General features: G+C 33.2%; 1 protein-coding gene across 6 annotated transcripts in view; it reads right to left on the bottom strand.

Annotated features, from left to right (window-relative positions):
• Positions 1-26,453, bottom strand: part of LOC129952884 (TLR4 interactor with leucine rich repeats) — a 184,126-nt gene that overhangs the window by 56,476 nt on the left and 101,197 nt on the right. For 5 of the 6 annotated variants that reach the window (XM_056065810.1, XM_056065812.1, XM_056065811.1 and 2 more), the window contains one exon: positions 6,079-6,109. The gene's annotated coding sequence lies outside the window, so the exon portion shown is untranslated. Of the gene's footprint in view, positions 1-6,078; positions 6,112-26,453 lie in introns of all 6 variants that reach the window. The other variant, XM_056065814.1, reaches the window with a different exon arrangement.

The raw sequence follows: 26,453 nt of genomic DNA, 5'->3' as shown, positions 1-26,453 counted from the left end.
GGATTCGTTCTTTAGCCGAGTGTGGAATGCCTAACCACACTCTGTATTTCCTAGTCATAGCAATATTCAGGAATTCAAAACCAATGTGCACCGACTCAATTTAAGACAAATTCTCATGCATAGAGATTTTTTTTCTGCTGCAAATATTTGATAAGATTAATTTAAAATACAAAATGGTGATAACGTATTATGACCTTTCCGTTACAAAAGTTGTACATCGTTTCTTTGCTGTAACCATGGAAAATCAAACTAGAAAAACCTCGACTCCTAAGTAAAATAAACCGGTTCATTTCCTCGAAATTTTGTTAGCTTAGTTTCGATAAGAATCTCGCTTGGATCGTCGAATTTCATCAATATAAAAATAGAATACAACAGAAAAGCAAAGATATCAAGACATAGACTTCTCTGTCTGAATGTTCCGAGTATCTAAAGGCTATCTGAGATAAGGATTCAGAGAGCTTCCTAATTTATCCAAACATTTAAATATTTGACCCAATACAGAATCGATATCGAAATAAGACCTAAACTTTTCAAGTTCGACGAAGCCAAGACCAGAAATATTTGTTCATATCTCTTGCGTCCGCTACAGTAGAATAATAGTTTTCCTTAGAAGTTTCCAAAATTCCTTTCTTTCATGAAAGATCTTTATCCTTTCTTAGTACTTATTTATTTTTCACTCCGTTATCCTAATCTTTTGTGACTGTTTTCCGCTCTATTTTTGCCACATTCATTCATTCTACATCACAAATAAGAATCATTTCAATTCCAGATTTTTATTCTGATTTATTCACTCGAGTTATAAAATATTCATATAAAAATCCACCGGGAGAACAAAATAAAAAATAATGCCATGCGATTCAAAGTACCTTCTTATACTCGTACCTATGTACCTTCGTATCTTTAACTGTTCTGGTTTGGAAACAAATATTATGAAAATAGAATGACATTCGAAAAACAAATCTTTTAAAACCACACTCCTGTCAAAACATATTATTACTGCCAATCATCTGGTGTAGATTCCTCTACCTACCACTATGTCGCCTTTGTTCCCTAAAATAGGGATTCTTTTACCATATTATATTCCTTCTTTAAAATCATCCCTCCTCTTGGTAGTCCCTATAGTGGAGTCTTGACAATGTGGTAAATTATTTTCAACCCTTGAGGCGAAATCATGTGATGCACAAAAATCAACGCGATGCTCGAGATTCCACTGAAGAATTTTTGTTGTTTTTGTTAAAACGAAGATCTTGTTGCAACTTTGTATGCTAAAATATTCCATGCATCATCATCGCTTAACTCTGTCGTTTTGTCTTCGTCATGTTGTGTCCCTTCCAGATCATAGCTTGGCTATTTTTGGAAGGAATTCTAACCTCATCTGTGAGACTTATGCATACTCCGTAGTCGCATATCTATTCCTAGGTTTGTACATATATTATATGAAACTTTCAACCAAGAATCAAAGAAACGGACCACCATGCGACGCTACCACGCCCGCCGGTACCACCACCGCCGTCCGCCAGTTCGCATGTATAATGAGGAATCTAGCGTTTTTGTTCACCTTCACCTCCATTCCGCCCTCGAATTCCAACAAAACACAACTAGATTTGTACATAAATACAGTGAACTCAAGAAATAGCGTTTCAGTTATTCAGCCCTGTATCAAAGCAAAAAAACGAACGGAAAACGGATGCGCGACTCGAAGATGAATCCTTTTCGTACGTTGTTGCATATCAATAGGATTGTTTTGCTCTCTGGGATGCGTTCTATGCTGTGCGGGGCAACTCTGCACATGATGACGACTACGACGATGACGCTGACAACTGCGACGCCAATGACAATGAGCAGGACAGCCATTGCCACAACGTCACGCTACCGCTGCTGGCTGCTAGCTGATGAATTATTCAATCTCATAGTTCAGTGTATATTTCATTGGAAATATCAATAACTGCGCTATTACTTAATGGCGCACTCAACTCGCATGCCACCGCAACGTCTAAACCAAGTTCAGCAGCAGACGACAACACTGAGTATGAGTAGAGTAATGCTGAACTGCACGCTAACGCAACATAACCGCTCCACGCCAATATGTTCAGCCAGAGCCACTTAAGATAAACAGAATTTGCGAGCAGAGCTCGGGTCTGGACTCCATAATAAAAACTATTTGAAGTGGGAGCGTAGAGTTTTGCGAAACAGTAACCTGGTTTATGATTGCCAGGTCAGGGTAAGGAATGGAAGTTTATGTTTTGGTGGAATCCAATCCTTTGAAAAATGTGTGTTTGATTTAAGTATCTTTAGGCTGTCCACACACTACCGAACAATTTGGCTTTGAGCCACTGCGAATCAATTGAACCTACATTTTTAACTTTTCTATAAATTCTTTATTTTTGAGGCCGTCCGAATTTATTGGACTTACAAATAATCGAAAATACAAAAAAGCACAAAAATAAATCGTGAAAGTCACATGACACCTGTCAAATCGACACGTCTCTCTAGCGGTTCTATTTAAACAGCTTAAAGATTTGTTACAAAATTATAGAATCAGACATTACAGAGTTATGAGCCTGCTTAAAAAATAATTGTCTAAATAGTTAAACATACTTAAATCATTTTTTTTCTGAACGCGTTGCATTGAAAGAGCCTAATATTAAACGTCAGTGACTTCTGTGGTCTATAAAAGCTTTAAGAGTGATCTAACCATCAGTTCAGAAAATACTTTAACACAGTAAATCCGTGTCATTTGTAATTTTTAATTTCTTCCTCAATATTGTGTGAGAGTTTGTCATAAAAATATTTATGCATGGGTGCTTCTGTCATTAAGCCCTCAAAGTGGACACAAAATTGCCCCTTAGTTTCCAGAATTAGCTGTCATTGATTTTTATCATTGAACATTTTGTTTCGAGATTAAAAACTGGATAAAGAAAGTCAACTTCATTTAATTTAATTTTCAAAATGATTAAGATAATTAGTTGTAGGAATTCAGAACTTTTCTTTTATTTAATTTTAATGTTTCAATGATCGTGTGGACTTGATTGTGATTTTTGATTTCATAGTTCCTTTGAATGCGTTCAAATTTCTTTTCATTCACACCTGTCCGTTTTACTGTCAATGATAGGGGGCCAAATATTGATATCATTAGTTTTCCTCGATGAAACCCATGATTGAAGTTTTTGCAAGGTCGTTACAACGATTTATGAAAATCAATTATAGCTATAATGGCTGAAACAGACACACGCTTCAGCTTCGGCTTCGCTTAACGTTTACGAGTTCAGCCATAGGAATTCAATGCATGCTATCACAACGGAGTTTCTACCTCACGTTCCGTTTGACAATCGTAAGGAAAAGAACGTAATGTAACGTAATGTGACTCCAAACGAAAGCTCTAGTTCAATTATCTGGACATTTGCTTTGTCTGACAACCCAATACCTGTAAAAAAATGTCAACAAACAAAATATTTGATCTTTGGAGGGATGAAATAATAGAAATGTCATTCAAAGCAACCTCGAAGCATGGGCATCGTAACGCAGATGAAGCCGAACTGAAGCGTGTTTGTGATTCAGCCATAATTGACACTTCATTCCGTGTTTCAACTATCAAATGACAGTTGATACATTTTAAAATTTAGTCCTGGAAAAATTAATTTTAAAAATAGAGCAGCATTTTATTGAAAAACCGCTTAATAGTTGAGTTCAATATCAATTAGCTTCTAATAAAAGCTTAACTTTAATGTTTATCGCGTATCAATTGTATTCACAAACAGACTGAGTATTTAAGTCTCCCTTACTTCTGTCATAATACAATTATCTACAGGAATTGTCGGGGGTTGTAAGTTGGCTGACCAAACAGCCTCTTTTGTGAGGAAATAATTTCCTTTCTGCCTTAAAAAAATTAGCAATGTCTTTCTGAAAAGTATGAAACATAATTTTCTCAGTTAATAACATTTTTTAAACTTCATAGAACTAAAACCGAACTTCTTTCAACTCTGAGGGCTCTGTTCCATTATGTCAAAAAATTAATGGAATCGTTCACTGATTTTTATTTCAATTTTATACAATTCCAATGATAGATTACTGTCAGAAATAAAAACCCGGTGGATTTCAGTCAATCCAAGTTTTTCAAGGCATCTAGTTGAAGCTATCATTGGTTTTCATTATTGAAAACAAAAATTGGAATTTTTTCGACATGTCGTTTATAGCGATCATTAAAAACATCTGTCATTGAAAAAAATGTCCTGACTTGAAACCACCGAAAAAATATTGCTGACAGAAATATGTCATTGGAATTGTGTGAAATTGGAACACAAATCAGTGGAACGATTCGTTTCTCGTTTGAACATAAAAGTATCAGCTATTCAGGAAAATGAATTTCCCTCCGGAAAATAGAAAAATAAATTTTTAGCGAAAAATAAATGTGCAATTGCTTTTTTTTTTTGAACACAATTCTTTATATGATTTCCAAACTATCAGTTTATAATTTTCAAGTTCAACACCGTCAAACATCGATTAAAAAATTTGTCGAGATTTCGAGATTTCAATGACAGCTTTAACTGGCCCTTAATTACCCTAGTCGTCACTTCACTTCACCATCTTGTCTTTCTACATGAGTCTTAAGGCCCTCAATGAATACATTTTTAACCAATTTGGAAGTAAATTATTCAGTTCAAATACGCGTAAACAATAGTGTGTTAATTTTCTTTAAAGTTCTCAAGACAATAAAGCTTTAAAAACCTTGAATTTTGGCCAAGGTTTCTGAAGTCAACCTTAAATCATACATAAACATTATTTAAAGGAAAAAGTTGAACCAAATAAAATTTAAAAAAATAAATCTGGCAATCATATTCTTCATTTTTATCTGCTCAAGTTCATTAACCATTGATAATGATGATACGAAACGGCTCTGTAGGGTTTAGTATAGTAACATTGCAACTGATGCACACACACGGTATTCATTTTAATTAATTGCTTCTGAAATCTTTAGCTAGAGCTGAAATTAGACGGCGTGTACCTAGATGTACCTTCGAGTGAACCATAACTTCACTTGCTGGATGGGATCTAGTAGTGTTTATAAGATTCCATGGTTGAACAATTACATATTAATATTACCAACGACACGTACTTATAGATATACGACGTCGTTGTAGAGAACGCCGACGACAACGACGAACGCGGACGACCTCTCTTATAATATAGCTTCAAGTTTTAGTCTTTCGGCGATTATAGTAAACAGCTAGCTATAAACAGGGCAGGACAGGACAGAGTACCTAGAATGGAATGGGGAAATTATGACTGGAATCTGTTACGCAGAATTAGTTGGGAAGGTTAGGTACTAAGAACAACATCGTAGACGACGATGGCGGTGGCTTCGATTGATAGTCCATAGACCAGAGCTATACCAGAATGATACTATATAGACTCCATAAAGGTGAGAGGGATCATTGTTATGATTATAGGTAAGATGAAACTATCTCCTCGAGAACCTATATCTACGAAATGCAATAAGTACCTACTATCGAAATACGACAAAGATTCCAATGAGATCAATGGAGAAATGAAAGACAGAGGCATAATGGCATATGGTCACTTCTCTTCCATTAATTTTGAACCCTGTTAGAATAAGGTAATTGAATTGAGCCTAGGGTTTTGTATACGTTCACTATAAAATAGCTTTTGGGCTCTATCTCCAAAATTATTGACAGGATGCTTGTGGTAATTGTGGTCTTACTAAACTACCTTACCTACCTATAATTGGTTAAGGTGAGGGTACATCTATTATGGGACTGGGTTTGGGTTGGTTTAAACTGTCATTACAGTACATCACAATTTAATGCATTGTACAAAACCCACTTATGGACAAAACCTAAACCTATAGTCGTAGTGATGTAATTTCCATTTAATACCAACGATGATTGGAAATTTTAATCACTTTATTAAGAAACAACTTTTAATTGGGTGCAGCTTCCGCCTTTAACATTGACCCGGTTTCGTTACACAGAAAAAAAACAACAAATATGAATTAAATTGACATCGTTTAAAATTATTCAAACAGAAAATTATGTAATTATATTTTATCTTCCAACTTACCACTTCATTGAGATAGTATGACGATGGTTATCTGAAACGAAAGAAATAATTTTATTATATTCAGACATCATCATTAATGAGCAAATATACATTATTACTCTGTGATGGGGCATCACAAGAAACATAAAGGTAGGTAAGAAATATAGTTATTAAAATCAAAAGATCCACAAGAAACTATTGCAAAATAAACTTCTTATATAAAGAAAATTATAAAAACAAAGAAGAATTCACAGCACCATTATCATCTGCATCATTATTCCACCTTAACATACCTACCTAACCTACAGTCTCTAAGTATAGTGTCGTCGCGTCGGTCGGTAAGGCAGGAGGAACATTTATTGGGTCATTCTCAAGTCGCAACCAACATCGTTTTGTTTGTCTATTTATGATGCAGCACCACCTGAAGCTGCATTTGAAGCTGAAGCTCAAGCGTCAAGCCAAAGTTAATTACAAAACACCTTGACAAACTTGAACAAAAAAAAGAAATAATAAACCCAAGGTCTTGTTGACATTGTGCAGGTACCAGCGTCAGCGCCTGCAGCGCCATCAGCACCAACGGAGATGCCGAATTGATCGAAAATTACAATATCTCATTTTCATGTAAAAGCGAAAAGTTGCTATAGAGTAGGAGTCGGAGTGGTGGCATAGTGTAAACATTTGACGTGCGTGCATCGTGTTGTACAGCTCGAAGGTACAATATTAGAAGATAAGTGAGATTCGGCATCTTGCCTTGGAGCTTACAAGACTCTCCTTTCCCGTCTCAGTGTGTCTTTTAAAAGAGCCCAACATCTTGTTTGAATGAAGTACAATTTATTATACTGTCTAGTATATCGACAACAACAACTATCTTAAGCTTCAGCAGCATTGAGTATGAAGATGCTTTGCTGATGTGTACATGAACTTTCAATTAACTTTTTGTGCATGCAAAGGTGTGAAGTTGTAATTAATTGACTGAGCTCTTGAGTAATGCTTTTGTTTACAATGAAGGTGTTCTGCTGATTGCAGAACCTTGACGCTTGTCAGAAGTGGGATAAACACCCATCACAAAAATATGGCACAAACATCCGCCCAAAGATTTCTTGATGACGATGATGGGTGGTCGGTGGCTCGCACCTTCCACCATGCATTCACCACGCACCATCCACCACTCCTCAGTTCTCACAATAAATACCTAGCTGGGCATACCTTTTTTAAATAACTACATGCAGGTAGGTATGTATGTTCACGGAAATTCATTTGCAACCATTGAATTGGAATTCAATCAAGTGCCGATGCTGGCCTTACCTTTGCTTTGCTGATACTACTTTTATAGGCTGCAAAACCGCAAAACTTTAATTACCGATAAAAAAGAACAACATAAAAGAAAAATAAATATACAACAATAATGAAAAAAAGAAGAATGTTTCAATCATGGAACAAACCAGGTTCTTATGTTCTTTATATCTACAACACTATTGACCCGCAGTAGTCGGTTCTTAAACAGAAGGGGGTTACAAAATCAGTGATGTCGTCTTTAAAAATTAAAAACATTTTTTATTACTTTCTTAGCTAGTACCCTGTACGATACAACAAAAACAAGACAGGGGTAAGAGTGTCAAAGCTAGTTTTAAGTTTTTAAAAGGGCTCGAAAAAGGCATAATATTAAATTTAACGTTTGAACGTGTATTAAACTTATTATAAGCGAATTTAATTGGTAAGTTTTAACAAGACTGTATTTAGTCAAATGGGGTGTATTTTTAGCTGCATGAGAAGTTTTGATTGTTTGTTGTCAATGGTTTGACAGTTAGGAATGTCAAAATTTTTTGTTCAGTACGGTTTGAAACGAATTGAAGAAATTTGCTTTGAAAGAAACATTTATTCGCGAAGTACGTAGAATATTTTTACCGAAGAATAGTTAAAAAAGTCACAATCCATTAACCATCGTTTTAATATCGATCCTTACTTCTTTCGAATTGAGTAAGGAATACGGTTTAGGGAAAGTGCTTTCGAGCCATACTGACAGATTTGTTGTTTCTAAAAATTAATTATCTAATTTAACAATATTTGTTTTTAACAAGATGATGCGACAAGTTTCACAGTGCCCATAAAAAATTAAATTGGTTGGCGCAGCAGTCCGTTGTGAACCAGGGCCTAGTGACTTACAACTCTCAACCATTCCTGTGTGCGAGTACAGTTGTCAGGAATGAAAGGGACCTACAATTTTAGGCCGAATCCGAACGGCTAATTTGAGAAAGCACTTTTTCATGATAAGAATTACTCTTGAAGGATTTGTCAATTCCTCGCAAGAGGCACAGATGGCACAGTCAGGGATTGAACGCAAGACCCCTTGCATGACAGTATAACGCACTTTTTTTTTTAAAATTCATTTTTATTTATTCAATCTTAAACCTATCTTAAAGCTAGACAAAAATTCATAAAACTAGCCTAATTATCCATAACTTACAACTAACTTAAGGGGGTATTCTGGTCTAGAGACATGAATTTTATGTAATTTTTGAAGTGCTGTAAAAAAAAGCAAGCTACAATTTTACCATCAATTTTTTTATACATTATTTATTCACATTAGAAGCATACAAAAAAAAATAAAAAAGTAAAAAAAAAATAAAAATTCCGTTAGTTATCAGCTGATAGAGTAGTGCGTCTCAAAAATTTGGTGCGTGACCATACCCACGATTTTAACTCTCCTAGAAATCTGAAATCAAAAACTAAAAAAGATTATTAATCTACAATAATGTCGCAATGTCTGGAACTACGGAAAAGTTACAAACATTTTTTTTTACAAAATGGCGGCTGTCTAAAGAAAAATACAAAAAATTTACCATTTTTTTGAACATTCTTCGATTTGTTAAAAATAGTAAAAATAAAAATTTGGGGATGGCCGTAGTTCCGGACGTAGACAAGTCCCTAAAGAAGACTTTCTTAAAATTTCAAGTAAATCGGTTCGGCAGAACCTGAGAAATCGTGGGTATCAGATTCAAAAAGACAGTTCTGAGAAAAACGCGTTTAAAGTACCCCATTATGTCTTTTGTTCTATTAGTTGCAGCCCAACCGATTTGAATGGCTGCTCAGCAAAATACTTATTTCTCCGAAAATAATTTGAATTTGGGAAAATCCTCTAGTAGACATATTCTTAAATAGTTAAACTATGAAAATATGAAAAGAAAAAAAAATCGATTTTTTTTAATTTCTAGACCAGAATACCCCCTTAATGGTCCCAAACGGACACTCTAAGTTAAACTATAACACTAAAAACTAATGCCTTTCGGCCCTAAGATCTATTTTACTTCATTTAAATTTTACTTATTTTGTATTTATTAGAAAATTTGAAAAAAAAACTAATATCAATATCCTTTTTTATTTTTACTTACAAACCAACGCACTAACCATCATGCCACGGGTACCACTCACAGTGCCCTTAAAGATGCAAAATTTCCAGAAGTGGTTCTGTTGCCTTATGTACAGTCTTTAGTTAATGTTGAAAAATGAAAAACTCTTGAAGAGTCAAATGCTAATATTCAAGAAAGCATTGACGTAGTCCTGTCATATTTTTTTGAAAATGCTGTGCATGGTCTGAACACTCAATACATATGTACAACTACGTAATTTTTGAAACTGGTATCAGAGGCATTGCCAAAAAACAAATGTCAAGTCTTCAAGCGTGGAAATGAATTTTGAGTTGAAAAACTAAAAAGTTTTTCGCATCATTGATTTTTACGTGAGCTAGATTTACCCAAGGATATCATTTATATCAATAAAAAATATAATTGTAGGCAGTTTTGAGTGACAAAATCAAAGTGATATTTTCAAACTTATATGATCCAAAGGAAGAAGTATTGAAAATCGCCTAGGACATAAGTCTAGCTTAAACATGCAATATTGAGATAAACGCGTTTGAAACTTTGATTAATACAAAACCGTGTGTAATAAATTTAATACTAACATTAGAAAAATTAATACTTGAGGCTTTTCTTAAAAGATGATATTTTTGATCATTTATTTATTAAGAAAGTCGATTTTTCAAAAATTCTATTGCGAATCTGACAACTCAAATAGACACAATTAACTGATTTGAAGTGTCGTAAATATACCGTGTACCCGACCGCAACGCCTCCATAGATCTATTTTTGGTTTAGGTAACGATTTGACAGCTGAAAAATGTGTTGTCATTACTATTTTGTTTGTTTTATTTCAGAATCTGTTTGAGGCACCAGGGTCTGTCCATTCTGTTGTTAAATTTGTTAAAAAAAAATGAAAACAAGTAAATAAAAAAAAATACAAGTAAGCTTAAGTTAACTTTCATCTTAAATTACGTTTTGCGAATCCTAAGGTCGCGCTAAATGACACATGATATCTTAAAATGTCGTAAAGTCGGTAAGAAGCCTGTTATAACCCTAACTGACCTAAACCGTAATAATTTAATGATTTAGCCATAATGACTTGTGGCCAAGATGGAAAGAATAAAGTTTGAAGTTGTCTCTCATAGGCAGCATTTATAATTAAATAGTGCAAAGATTTAAGAGGTGACATTTAAGTGATACCTCGAATTCTCTTTGATTTCAAAATATGATCACAAGTGTTTATTTTAAATCAATTTATTTTTCGTACACCTACATTATTTTGTTAGTTTGTTAGAATTATAAACGTAAAAACCACAAACAAGAGTTTGAGGAATACATTTCGTCTTAGGCAGACGATTTAACCTCGGAGTTTCCATGTGATAGACAATTATTTGCACACTACCTTTGCGCCACCTATTTGTCAACAGTTCGAAATTCCATCTTTTTATTTGACTTATTTTTGTTTAATAGTAGTTGGTTGTTTGAAGTTTTCCAGGTTAAGTTTTTCCATGCAATGCAAACAGTAGGCATAATACTTTCGACATCATTGGCAAAGCTAGGTTAACCGATTACCGACACAGCATGGTTCGGTCAGAAGCAGAAGCGGGCGCAACATGGTATGGTGGGATAGTGGGGTAGCAAAAAATGTGTTTACACTTGCCTACTTTTAACCATACCACAGATACTTACTAGCAGCTTAAGTCCATCGTGCTCACTACCATCTACTCCGTGCCGCTGCTACTGTCGCTGTCGGCCTCCGGCCAAGCGCGATTATGTAAAAGAAATTTATTCAGGTGGGTTAACCGCGCGCAAACTACCATCAAAGGTGCTAATACAAAAGGCACTCAATCGATTACGATAATGTTTGTCCAATGAACGTCGTCGCTCGTCCGTTGTTCGTCGCTGTGTCGGACTCATCGTCATCATACCCGTCTTCGTCATCATTGTGCTAGATAGATTTCCAAGAGACCGTTAAGGTTTTTCACCTGCTTCAAATTGAAAGAAGAATGAGCTTTTGTAACTCCTCTCTTCTTTTTCTTCTATATTCGATTCGATTGGATGATGATGGTAGTCGTCTTCCGCTGTCTTTTTGAATTGAGATTGGAAATTGGAATTGCGATTGAAATTGGGGAGGAGGCGATTTAAAGAAAAAGAATCTTTTATTCTGCCCACTTGACCACAATGAAGGTGCATTTAATTTCATTGTTGCTAAAAAAGAAGGAACACAAATTTGTGACAGCGTTTTCTTACTGTTTCGGATTAAAAGAAGTTTTTTTATATATTTTTTTAACTTCTGTTAAATATTTATTCTACCTTGTTCTTGTTCTATTCAAGGCACGGCTTAACCTCCTTACCGTATTTAGGTAGTTTGCAGAGTACTTACTTACCTACAAAGCTATTCGTACCTATATTGTATTTTGTAAGGTGCCAAAGCTAGTAGTGTAGTTCGATGACTGAAAAATTAGTGTTTGGTGAGTGGAATTTAAATTCGAATTTGCAAATCTTCCGGATGTAATGGGGTTTTTATTTGGATTAAGTTGGACATGTAATATTAAATTTAAAGAACCGTTTGTTTAGTTTTTTGTCTGTTTCGTCTCTTCAAATTAATTTGGAGTTTTTGAATAATTTAAAAAAGACAGTGAGAGAATTTAAGTGAAAGGGTCTTGTTTAAGAAAGTTAAAGGCTTTACACAAAATAATTAAAGCTGAGATAAGGGCTTTCTTAATATGTAGACTTTTGATATTTAAAAATGCAAATTTGGTAGAAAATATAAAGTGAAAACAAAACAGGAAACATTTGGAAATCTATTTATTTGTAAAAGGTGCTCTTCTAGAGGTATAGCACTTTTTTTCTTAAATTAAACATAAAATTTACTTTATTCAAAAGATTTAGTGGTCAACATTTGTGGCCTTACATCGGAAAAAAAGCGGTTAATTTTTTCGAGTTCACTGGCCTAAATGAACACGGCGTTAAATGAACTGCACGATCTTAAAGACCAATTCAAGGACCGTATCTCAAAATATGCTGTTTGAAAGCGTTTTCTTTTCCTTCGAACCCAGCCGTCTTTTTGAAACCACAGCTCTTGCAAATCATGGTTGTTCAGTTGATGAACGAAAAAGTCAGTAATCATAGCTCTTGAACAATTGAATATACCGCTGTTGACAGCATTCTTTCTAAAGAAGTACGGAACAACTGTTTGACCAACCCATGAACTCAACCCACTCCAAATGCGGCAGTTTAAATGATTGATGTATCCTATCAACGAAATGTGAGCTTCATCGTTAAACAAAATTCTGGTGATACATATTTTGAAATGAACCATGATTTTCAAAATAAATTTGAAAAAATTAAAAACGTTGTTCAGATTTCAGTCTATTAGTGCTGAAATATCAAATCAAACTTAAAATAAATCATTTGATAGAAGCTGTCAAATTGGCCAAATTCTGTACCACTATAAAACAAAAATTTCACTGCGGAAAGACTATTGACATTTAGAAATAAAAATGTCGGTTAAAAATGTCAAGTGACTTTTATCCCATAAAGTATGACGTATTTATAAATTAATCCCGTCCTTCCCTTATTTAAGTGAGTAAGTGCTCACGTCCAAACTTAGCTTGAAACTCGAACCTTAGATTGATAATAATTATATCAACGAGCTCTTGACCAATATCCCAAAGTAAATATCCCTATAAAACATACATTATTCTATACTTATGGATAAAGCTTTACGATTAATTTATTTCTAGTATTTCACTCCCTCTCTCTCTCTCTATCTCTGTGGAATCATTTAATCTTTGACCTTTTCAAAATGACAATATCATCGTATACCCGGTTGATGGGAAATCATCTACATCATATTCATTGATGACTTGCGCCTAATCTACACACATTCGTCATGTATTGACACCATTAGATACTTCATCAATCTCAGATGAAAGGTTTTGAGGAGCAGAGGAGGCCCATTAATGAATATCCATCTTTCCCCGGACCTCGTGCTCTCATAAATCGTGAAGTATAGATAAATCTATAAACGTACGAATATGTAAGGACATCATTATTCTATCTATCATCGAATCGAATATCTCAGCTAATTATATCATCGCCACCGCCTTCATCACCGCCATCACCATATAACCATCATCAGAGAGCTCACAAAAGGCACAAAGCATCATCATTTCGGGAGTCGTTGGCGTCATCATCGGTGGGGTCCATTGATGTCCCTTCAGACTAAGAAATAAAAGTGTTTAACTTTGCCTTTGAAGGTCTGACAAGCACTTTGCTTCAATTCCATCATATAGTTTATATGTCGGCGCGGGATTTACTTTTAAATTGATTAACTTGCTCAAGACCCGGAATGACACTCAACTCGAGCTCTTCGCATATCCATCGGAACGATACCTAATATTTCCGAAGAAAGAAATAAAAATTGTTATGTTCGTAGAAGAGCGATTGATGAAAGGAACCAGATAAAGCTTTGGCCTAAGTGCCTCAGCTATCGGACATAAATCGACGAATCCGTTGACACTGAAGCAGCTTAGTTGATTGGTTTGAGGTTCTCATATGGGAAGGGCATCAGAGATTGGACTAAGAATGGAAGGTTTGGCAATCAATAGGGAGCTTTGAACGTTTTGCTTTTTTGAGGAGCTCGAAGGACTTGTGAGACGTGTCATATTGAGAATGACGACAAAAGAAATATTAAGCAAACATAAATCTCATATTACGAGACAGATGAGTATCATACATAAATATAGAGGAAGCGAACGAAAAAGAACAACGCAAGGATACAAAAAGTCGTCCTTATGATGGTGTCTTGACATTATATGCGAGTAGTGTTGTGGTATGGGGCAGATTTTTTCTAATTTATAAACCAATCTCGTATCTTTATTTTTTTTCGTATTCTTTTTAGTTGTATAAAGGGTGTTTTTTTAAGTTCCACAAACCCAAAACAAATTGATGGAAAAATCATATCATATTGAAAAAGTTCTGAGTATGATGGAACCCAAAATTGTATGATGCCACAGGAGCTATGACATTTGATGTCCTTGAAACTTTATTGACAATATCTGTCAACCTAGAATATTTGTCATATGTTTTAAGCTTACAAATCTTTGCATATGATAATGGTTGCAACAGTTTTGAATTACTAATTTTTATGATGACACTTTATTGACCATAACTGTCAAACTTTAAGATCTTTCAGATCAATATTTGTTTATCCAACATAAAACTAAAACCGTTTTCATTTTACATATTTTAAACCTTACTCATATACACAGACTATAAGAAGAAAACTCAAAACACAGGAGCTATGACATTTGATATTATCAATACTTTCTTAACAGCAACTGTCAAACAAGAAGATCTGTCAAATGAAGTTAATATAAAGTTATTGTATGCGACAATGATCTCAACTAATAAAATAAAATGACACATTAGCAATGCAATTTAATGTTATCGAAAGTATTTTCAGTAACTGTCAAACAAAACAAAACTAAAAGAGATCTGTCAGATTAGTTTGTTGAATGAACGTATAGAAAAAATTGTACGACATTAGAATTTATGGATGAAAATAAGAAACCGACAGTTTAAATTATAAAAAGACAGAATAAGGATTTCTTTTGATTGCTCTTATAGTATAGATAAAAGTGTGAATGGTGCCTTATTTAAGAGGATCTAGAAACATTTCTGAACCCATTGTCGTAAATTATAAAGTTCAAAATAATATTTTTCTAATGTTCAGCCGTTTTATAACTTAAAGTTTCTACATTGACGTTTATAGTAATTTGCTAAATCGAATTCAATTTTGATATTTTGACATTTCAAATAAATAGTTTCGCTATCCAGATTTATGTTTTTTTTGGTTTGTTCTTTTTATGAACTGTCACTTCTTAGACCTGTTCATTTGTTCTTTTTTAATAAAAGGAAATGAGAAGGATTCAAATTTTGGAATCGCTAATAAATTGGTGCATATTTAGAAATTGCTGATTGGTAAAATTTAAATTTAAATGTTATGCCAAAATCAACACATTTTTTTAAAGAAACAGGTTCTTTTTTCGTAAGTAAGTTTTTATATATAAAAGGTAACGATAAGACACCCTGTAAAATAGAAGCATGTATTTCACACTCTTCCATGTTAAAACGTCCTTGGCCCTTATCGTGTTGCGTTATTGCTAATGCATGACTTTCAGAATTTTTTGAGATTACATGTTGGGTAAAGTCTGTCAAACAGGAAATACTTTTCATTCTTGTTGTTTTCTTTTTTTAGCACGCGACTAAGAATATTATGATGAAAAGGATAAGGATGAGTATGAGGACGAGGACGAGGAAATAAACCTCATCGCCATCATACAGGATAAAAGCGTTTAGATTATATACGCATTATACGATGTTTTTCGGAATTCCTTCATAGATATGTAAGTAGATAGTGTATGTACGAGAGTATATCTCAAGTAATTTGGTACAATCCTGAAATACATTTTGTAAACATTTTTGTTTTTTTATTAATATACTATTCGTGGTTTGAATGAAGGATGACTTTGAATGATGTATGTACTTGAACGTATAAGCGAGTATGTTTTGGGAGGAAACGGAAGTTTCGAAAGATACACACCTTTTAAAAGAACAAAATTGCCTGACTGTATTTGACAGAATTAATCTAAGATGCACGAGTTTTTGAGATTAGAATGCACTTTGTTTTGATACAAAAATAAAAACAAATAAATATTAAATAAGGATAGGAATTGGCTTAAACAATTTTTTTTTTGTTTTTGTAAAAATTGGGTGGTCTGTAAATATTTTAAGATTTGGTAAGAATGAATGACACTTGAACGGAAATGAGAAAATTCGGTTAGAAATCCGGTGAGAATTTTCTATGGAGCACTCTCAAATGTTGATACAAGGGTGTAAATAGAGGGTGGGGCTTGAGTTAGTATGTCAAAATACTAAATTACAAAATTCTTTATGTACAACATAATGCATGGTGAAAATACTTCGAGACAAATGTCTGTAACTCAAAAAATTCGTTGGTAGACATTTTTTACATAGACTTAAAGAAGCATTATTAGAATACCAGCCAAATGTAATTCCAACTAAATACTTTTAAGAATTGTCAAATGTTGAGTAAGAGTCGGGCTGTAAGTCCAATTAGATGCTTACATCCGGCTCGAAGGAGCAATAAGTAAAAAATTCAGTGTAAATCTAACTGAATAATTCCAGACCTGGCTCGAAGAACCAATGTTCAATAAGTACTGAATACTTTTTAATCCAGATCAAAGCACCAATGTTTAACAAAATTGGGGATGCGAGTCTAATTGAATGCTTCTTAAATCGGCTCGAATGGCTCATGTTGAATAAAAGTCAGTGCATAATTTCAATTGAAAGTTGAATGACAGAGTATTGGGTAAAATTCGGTGTGTTAATATTATTAAAAGTTAACTTCCGGCTCGAATGACCGATGAATACAATTCGGCTTTAAAACTAACTGAAAGTACTAAATCCGAATCGATGGACCATTCTTTAATAAAATTCTGTAAACCTGACAGAGAGTCGAATGTAAATTCAACTCGATACTTCTTAATGGTTCTCTAAATGATCAAATACTGGAGAAAAATCAATATTTAAGAACAACGAAATACTAAAATCCGGCGCGAAGGACCAAATTTGAATATAAGCCGAGGTGTAAAACCAATTGAATTCTTCTAAATGCTGTTTATTCAGAGTTACATTCAGAATGTTGATTTAGAATTTTCATAAACAGTATTTTGAAACAAAAATATCTCAGGAACACAGTAATTTTGCCAAACTTATCATACATAGTTTTGGTCATATGGAATCTTTTAATATATTATTTTGACCCGCTCCAAAAACATAAAACACATATTTTTTCATTTTTCAATTTCGTGGAGATGAATTATATTTTCTTTGCTTTAATTGGTATTAATTTCTTAATTGACAATATAATCAAGATATGATATGAAATATCAATAATTGAGTTGATTAAGAGACAATAATAATTTACTGAAGCGTATACGCACTTTTTGTTTGTTATTGAATTGCTAACAAATATTCGTCTATTTTGTTGGAGACATGAAGTTGGTTTTAATGAAATTTAAGGAAAAGCAAAAACAAACAAAAATTAAGGAAACAAAACTTTTCAATGAGTTTACACCATACATACAAAAAATCACACTTGGCAGAGCTTACCGCAATATTCACATGTATCTTATTTCCTTAACTTTTCCTTTTTTTCTTCTTCAATTCTCTACCCACATATTTATATTTTTTTTTATTTTTAATACGATTTCGGTATAGACAAACTTCCTTAATTATTTTTTAGACTTTGAATACAACAAAATATGAATGATAAGACACAAAACCTCAGCAGTAATAAGTTATATTTCTCATACATATCTTCATTACCGATATAAAAACATAATACGAGTATGAGAGTCTCGAAAGTTTGTTAATTTATTTTTTAGATAAATACAAAATAAGGAATTTTGAAATAGAATCATCAAACATATATTTATGTATATTTACAGTACATTCATATATTAGGGATGACTTGAGTTCTAGAGTTTTTGTATATACATTCATTTATAAATAGCTTAAAAGTAATTTGCATTCGAAAGACTTTATAGGAACCGCAAATATAGTACAAGAAACATTATTTCAAAATATATCATTGGATTTTATACACAGGACTTTAAAAATATTCTTTTCATCTTCATTTACTCTCTATGTCTCTCTCTCTTTTTCTGTCTGACGTCAATTTAATACGAAATGTAACGAGTTTGAAATATGACTTACTGACAGTGGTGGTTTTGAATTTTCTCTATAGGCCATAATAAACATTCTCTGCCAATCTGGTTTTTGGGAATGCATTTTACAGTAGGGATATATCAACAAAAACTAAGAGAATTTCTGTTTCAAAAGTACAAATACTTATAATCTTTACTGTTTACCTATTGACGTAGTTCAGAAACAATAAGAAATAAGTGGAAAAGTTGGAGGTTTAATGATCAATTTTTTTATTAACTGTTTGACTCCTAGAATATACTAAGTAACTTAATAGTATATTCTTTTCAAATCAGCAGTGTTCAATCACAATTTTTAGTTTTGTGTTTTTAAGAAATGCACTTCAAACGTAATTTTTTTAGTAATTCATCAAGCATGAATTTTGTTTGTAATTTTTTGGAGGCTTTATTCGAACACTTGTCCACTTTTCATGGTTACCACTGTTTATAACCAAAAATTACCATCAAATATATAAAATGAACCATGTCTCAGATTCATGGTCTTCCACCCAACACAGACAACGTTTCCTCCATCTCCTGAAAAAGTGCATCTCTATGTTTATATCCATACCTAACTATCGGACTCTATTTGTCTAATTGTGTGATTTTGTGAGCAATTTATGAATGTGATGCCTTTCCTAGAAGTTAAAGGACTATAGCCACAGTACATTGGATTTTGTGTGAAAATATGCAACATTCATCATCACGTACATATATTTCTTACATTAGTACGTACCCAGATTATATTTGGGCTCAAATTCATTTGAAAATTTGGTGAGAGACACAAAAGGGGGCTAACTATTCCCAAAAGAAACAAGAAACTATAGTTAAGCCACCATTGCTTCGACCGACGACGACGACAACGACGCTGACGACGTTGACGTTGCATGCAAAATGCATAAGTTTAGGTCTTCTTCGTTTGGAATTTTATAGTTGTAAGGTTTCGTTCGATTTGATCTTTGGATTCATCACCATAACATGAGAGAGGGTTTTTTTTTATAGTTTTTAAATCTTAAAAAGAACTACAATGGGAAAATGGAATGCTGTACAAAGAAGAAGAAGTATTGTATAGTTTAAGTCACAGAGAAGGCACCATGTATCAGGTTTGGATAGTGTTGTGGCCAATGGCATTTTGATGATGGTCCGTAATTGAAGGAGTACCTGTTTAATTGACATTCCCAGGGAAAAAGCCAACACATTGCCGAAGATTGAATCTCCTTGTTTTTATTTTTGTTTTCTGTTTTTCGTTCATTAAGGTGTGCTGACAAATGAATGTGGGATTCAAAATAAAATCCAGGTGTGCCATTGCCATACACAAATTTGACACAAATATGCACATGATACAGTACGGTTCAGGTTCTTGAGTCTTATTTGAATTTTTCTTTTATTTTAAACATATTTTATGACATGACATCTGACTGAAATTATTTCACATAAGATCCAAAATATGTAAGGAAAAATGTCGAGTGAATCTAATCGAAGAATTTTTAGTGTATCTTCACATGTATCTTAAGCTGCCATAAACTGTCATCTGTATGAACCAAAACCACATCACAAGCGACACCGCATATTGAGAAGATGAATCACTTGCAAAATTGTACGAGTTCCAGTTATATCATGCGTCAAAATGTCTTTGATTTAGAAAATGGGTGTGTTCTTGGGTTCGGGTTCAGATTTGTATTTGTATTAAAGAGGTGAAGAAAAAAAATGAAGCTTAATCGAGATTTGAGTGATCACCAAATAATTTTAATAGAACGACATCATCATCAGAAGCATCTAAACGACAACCCACAAAATGACGAATAACTTTAAGACGAAGATGATGATGATGATGTTGTTGTTGATGGTTGTTGATTTATCGTTTATTATTTTCTAGTTTTGTAAAAAGCATTTCCAGATATACAAGGAAGCTATGTATGTATAATATGGTAAATATGGAAGTAAAGATATAATAGGCAATTAAATTAAAATTTTGTTATCCTATTTCGTTTTGGAAATTTATGTTGAAACAAAAATACGAAGAAAGCTTGATTTTCAATGAGAAATAAAGGTTAAAGAAAAAAGGAAAAAGACAAAAATATGGTTTTAGGGAGGAAACTGTAATTTTTCATAGATAAGGCTACAATTGAATCTTAAAGCCATTTTGTTGACACTTATTTTGACAAAATAGGAAAAGTTAAAGAAAAAACATTGCAAATTTCATGCACCAAAAACATATTCTCATATTGACAAGCCTACAAGACGTTTACGAAATGACAAAAATTTCAAACACAAATAATTCTCAACCAACTCAATCATCCGACTACGAAATTTGCAAATTTTTTTATGTAGTTGAAGGCATTTCAAATTTACGTATCCTTAGCGGAGTAAAGTAATAGCTGGAGCAGGTTTGAAACCCCCTAAAAAATGAGTTTAAATCCTTAAAACTCGAGGCCAAATTTGTCGCGTCTTTCTTCGTGATTGTCAGGGGTTATTAGGAACAATATAAAAACAGTGCGTCTAAAAACTATTAAAATTGCAAACAGAACAAACTTTCGTTCTTGTTGATTCTCATCGAATAGTTTCTCAACCACAATGAAAACAAAATTCACTATACAGATTTTTACAAATCAAAGGAACAGTGAAAATTCGTCCATGCGACAATTTTTTTCATGCAAGTTTTTCAAGCATTTATTTACTATATCTATGTATATATAAATATATTTTTAAAGCCTTGAGATGTATTTAAGTTTCAGTGAATAATCAAAAATAAACTTCTTTTCAAATTCATTCCTAGAAAATGTAAGCCGGGTCTTTCTAATTATTAACAGACAAATTTAAATTGGATATTCTTGTGTTTACGTTAACAATAATTAGGAATTTTACTATATGCAATAAAAACGCTGCAATGTTTAGGTACGTCTACTTTTATTCGAATGTAATGAAATTTAATATAAACGTTCCATTAAAAAAAAAATACAAGCAGAGGTACATTCACCTACTAGTATCAAAATCATAGGTACATATTTTGGACACCAGGTCCATACTTCTCTTATATAATATTTATTGTACACATGTAGGTAGTGTTAATTTAATTAACACTTTACAAAACTAAAATACATTCCATCTGAAATTCAAATGAGGGAAAGTTCTCAGATATTCATACCTGTATGGTGTACAAATTTATACCTTCCTACCTACCTACGCATATGTAAACTGTACCTTTACCTACTAAGTTCACCTACCTTTATACTCATAAAAACAACAACAACAACAATATCAAACACTTCAATGCAAATTGTATCATTAAATGCAGAAATTAATAAATTTTTCATTTTCTAACCCAAAGCTCTGTTAAAACAAAGGTAAAATTACCTCCCCTAGAGGTATATAACACACATCAAACATCATCCATGAAATGAAAACAACACTCTCAATCTCCAGATACGACTATGCTATGATGCGATACCTACAATTTATATAGTTAAGTGCAAATGTTTTGATATTGTTTGATGTGTTTGCCTAAAAAAATATAAGACCTTTCCTTTAACAACAAATGTACTCTAGGGAGAGGTCTGTATACTGTACCACCGTCTATAAATAAGTTTGATATTTTAATGATAGTTGTTGTTGTTGTTTTTGTTGTCACAGGCTGTTGAATTCACAGATTGTTATAGCCACCATTTGTCAGAGAATTCGTTTTTTTATCGTCTAGGCGGTAATGGCAGCGGATGGCGGTGCGGCCGCGGTACTGCATGTATATCTGCATCAGGTAGGTCTACTACATAAGAAAGATGCATTTATCAAGAGTTGTCTTCTCCATGTAACCTTATCGCTGTGTTGAATCAGGTGTGCCAAATGATAAACATTGAGATTCTCAGCGATTATGCACCATTTTAAACATTCCACAAAAAATCCCTTATCTTTCACAGAGCATAGAAGTATAGATACAGTGTTCCCAGAAAAAAGGGAACAAAAACTACAAGTATCTCGCACAACTAGACAATTACCAGCTCATACAGGGTTGTTTAACCTATCTGACTGAAGATGCTATGCCTTTAACCGGCCCTTACTGCTTTCCGCCTTGGACAACCTCAGCCTGGCCAGTCGTCGTCGCACTTTTCTCATGTAGATTGCAGAGGACAATTTATTCGTTCGGGCAGTTGTCACGTAGCAAATACGATTTAAATAATTTATGAAAATGAACATTTTCGAGAAGTCTTGGCACGTCTTCTGAAGTTATGTTAGTCCCGCTCTACCTTCTTGTCCTTCTTCATAAAGATACATTTATACATACTCCATGCCTATGGCTTTGAACCAAAAAGAACAAAAACAAAAAGAGTACATAGTCAAAGTCACCATTATCCCATCATAACTATCATCAATCATTGACAGATAGTGTACGGCTACGAACGCGACTATGAGTGACATTGGCCTGCGGAATTGAAATTGAGATTTCATGGAAATGTGAAAAGACTGATGAGAGAATGGAGAAGAGTGATACCTCACCTACAAATTCTTTTGAAAATAACACACTCAATGGTAGTCTAGATTTGTGTCAGACAATAATTGTATATAATCAATGGGCTTATTATTTTACTATTTGCAATTTGTTCAACACCAAATAATTGGAAGTGATGGAAAGTTCTCTTTTTGCGGACTATATTCAGCTCATGAAAATGGTAAATACTTTATTTTTTCTAAAGAAAGAGACCAATAAATTGCAGTTGGAAGTGAAATTTCTATAATTCACTGATGCAAATTCCTATAATTTGTAATTTGTCAGGAATAAATGCAGCCAATTTTGTAACTGCTTCAATGGGACTTTAATTGACTTTTTACAATTTGAAATCATATGATTTAAAGGCAACAAGTTAATTTCTAACTATTTATCAGTTATTTTCCAACTAATTTTCTGTTTGTAATATATTTTGAAAAATGGAGATTTTATACTGACAATAAATAAACAATAAATAACAAAAAAAGAAAAAAAAAATCCGAGAAAAAATGAGATTTTCTGCAGAAAAACAAAAATAAAGTGGAAAAACAATTAAGTTATTTTTAAAAATGTTGAATTTCAGTGGAAAAAAGTCATATCGAGGTTTTGAGAAAAATATGTATAGCTTGTTAGTTGCAAACTATTTTGAAAACAAAAATGTAAAAACTACACGAACATGATCCACATTATTTCACGGGGTAAAAACAAATATTATTAATATAAAAAAGAGTTATATTTTTTTGGTTTTAATCGACAAAATATTCAAAATTTATGATAGCGCAGAAAAGCTTTGGGAGGTTCTTAATACTGGAATACAATTCCTGCAAGAATATGCGGTGACATGATTTCGAAAAATTAATGGAAATAGGGTTATTCATATTATTTTAGATCATTAACGGCATTATGTCGCAATTTAAGAGTATTTTCTTTTATATTGAGCGCGTACTAAAAGGGTTATAAGTACCCTTATAATGATTGAACACAATGCGAGCAATTATAGGAAAGGAGAACAGTATTAGAAGGGAGTTTCCGATGAATATATTAGTTTTGAATGCCTACACATTGTAAATGAGTGGGAAATATTGAGTGTGGTAAATCATTCCACATTCATGTAGTTCAGCTTAAGAAAGAATCCATATACTAAATAGTACATCCGAAGTTCGGCTTAAGGGTAAACTGATGAGCTTTCCTGGAAGAACGGGTATTACGGTTGAATTGTTTGAGGGGAGGAACACAACAAGCTATTTCACTAAAATATTGTTGGTAGAAATATCGATGAAACAATGATAGGCATAAAACCTTGCGGCGGTTTTCAAGACACGAACACTTGTCAGAAATATAACGATGATCATCATTTTCAAAGCTTTTTTCTATCCAAAAGACTAAAGTACATTACTGGGGAATCAACCCATATTTGAGAATTATACTCGAGTTTTAGACGATTAAGCTATTGTAAATTATAGTCAAATCAAAAGCGGTAAAAAACTTCTTCCATCGTCGGAGAAAACATAAACACTAAGCAGCAGTATTGGTGATGTTGAATATGTGATCACCCCACAACATGTGATTTGCGATGCACAGTACCTAAAATTGAAAGTTGTTTAGTCTCCTCGATGCAGTACCACCCATGGATAATAGAATTTTGCGCTTTTCCGACAGTAGACAGCATTAAGAGTTCAATGATATCAATATCAGAATTTAGAAGGTATACCACATCCAAAGAACAAGGATACCAATCTTAAAACGAACATGAAGAGCTGATTGTACTGCCAACAGTGAAACAATTTAGTAGGTCAGAAGTTTCAGACAAAGATCATTATATAGAATTAGAAAGAGAGTCGGAGACAGAACGGAGCCGTAGGGAACACCAGCAATTATTTTGTGGGCATAAGATTTGAATCCGTAAAAAATTACTTGAATTGAGCAATTTGAAAGGTAATGTCTATTTCAACAAAGAAGAGATTCATCAATACCAAATTCAAGTATTTTCATAAGAGAGCTTGGTGCCAAACTCTAGCAAATTGCTTTGATATATAAAGGGCCTCGCACATGAGAGCGAACAACGAATGGACGAACGAACGTGATTCTACACATTTTAAAAAGCCAAATTCAAACAAAAACACATTTTAATTATAAGAAACCAATTGGCAGTAATGTTGGGATGATAAAAGTCGCATTTTGTTCTCTGAAATAAGAAAATTACTTAAAAACAATTTGGTAGTAACGAATTGCACTGAGGTTGCTACGAACTGTCAAACTCGCGTTCTACATACCATCCACACTTCAACGACTTAATTGTTGGCGTGCAACATAACCTCAAAATTCTACCACTCTTGTTTTGTTTTTGTGTGAAAGATCATGGTTGAGGAAAATATGTATAAAAGGGTAATTAAATTCGTCGCTGTCTGCGAAAGAAAAGTCAAAATTTGCGAACATCCACAGTTCGCAGTTCGTAGTTCGTAGCTCATGTGCAAGATGCTTAAAGTGCATTAATCTTACTTTCTTCAGAACGATGTACTGAATCACTTTAGTTGACTGACAAAAACTGACATTAAAATTAAATTGACATAAAAGTCAAATCCTTAAAAAAAAAGCAAACCTATAATGTTAAACATCTTTAAAACTATCTTTGCTAGTCGTACAAAATTAATTTTGAAGAAACTCAATAATATGGGTCTGTTTTGCTTAAAACTTAAAGTTATAATATAAACATATAATTTTTCATATTCAAAAATGCAAACAAATTATTTTTTATATTTTGTTGCGAATGTAACTTATGTTAATATGTCACAGATATATATTTATAAAATTAGGGACTTTGTAAAACAAAAACCAAAAGGCAACGTTGTAGAAAAATATTTTTCTTTTTATTTTGCATTAAATATTTTCGAAATTTGAAAATCTTAAGACAAAATATTCAACGAATTCCTTAATAATACAAATTGAAAACTTCCTTTTTCATAGGGTATTCATAACTAAAGGCCAAACTGACAAGTATGATTACATATATTTACTTCATCGATTAATTAAAATTGATAACTTCTTATACTAGTGCTAAAAAAAACTATCCGATTTCTTGCTTATGTAGGATCACTTTTCAGCCTTTTTTTTCGTCAGAATAAAATGATCATTCACCCGATTACGATGGATAAATATCGTAGACCTATTGTGCATAAACCTATTTTGTAACTCTTTTTGCTGTTGAATTGACTTAATGATAAGTTGTATTAATTGCCATTTCCATGCTTACACCATTCGCGTTAGTTTGTTCAACTTTTACACAAAAAAGTATGTGTGTTTTTGTTGGTTTTCCAATTTGATAGCCCTAAACTCAACATGTTGTATAATAACTCATTCAACAGAAAAAAAATAACAACATTAAGCCGTGTCATTTCTTATGTTACTTTTCGGTGTTAATTGAATTCCATTCCCATTGACTCCCAGAGGGCAATTGTCATGGCATTACTTATTTTCTGGTCAAATCCATTTTGAAACAAAAAAGAAACACAACCATTAAATGATCCAATTCGTTTAATTTCATATCGTATCCCAGAAATTTCACTACAATCCTTTTATAATCGACAACAAACCAATTAAACCAGAACCAAAACCCACAGGCAAGAGTAGCATCCATAAATAAATAAAAAAAAAGAAAATCACAAAACTTCAACGACCAACTCTATTATTGTCAACACCCCAACCCCTTAATACCTCAAAACAGGGTACAACCGAAGTCGAAGTGTATACCACCTTTATCCGTTGGAT

This window comes from Eupeodes corollae, chromosome 3 (assembly GCF_945859685.1).
Source record: "Eupeodes corollae chromosome 3, idEupCoro1.1, whole genome shotgun sequence".
In the NCBI taxonomy this organism is placed as follows: domain Eukaryota; kingdom Metazoa; phylum Arthropoda; class Insecta; order Diptera; family Syrphidae; genus Eupeodes; species Eupeodes corollae.
This window is presented reverse-complemented; position numbering and strand designations above follow the sequence as displayed.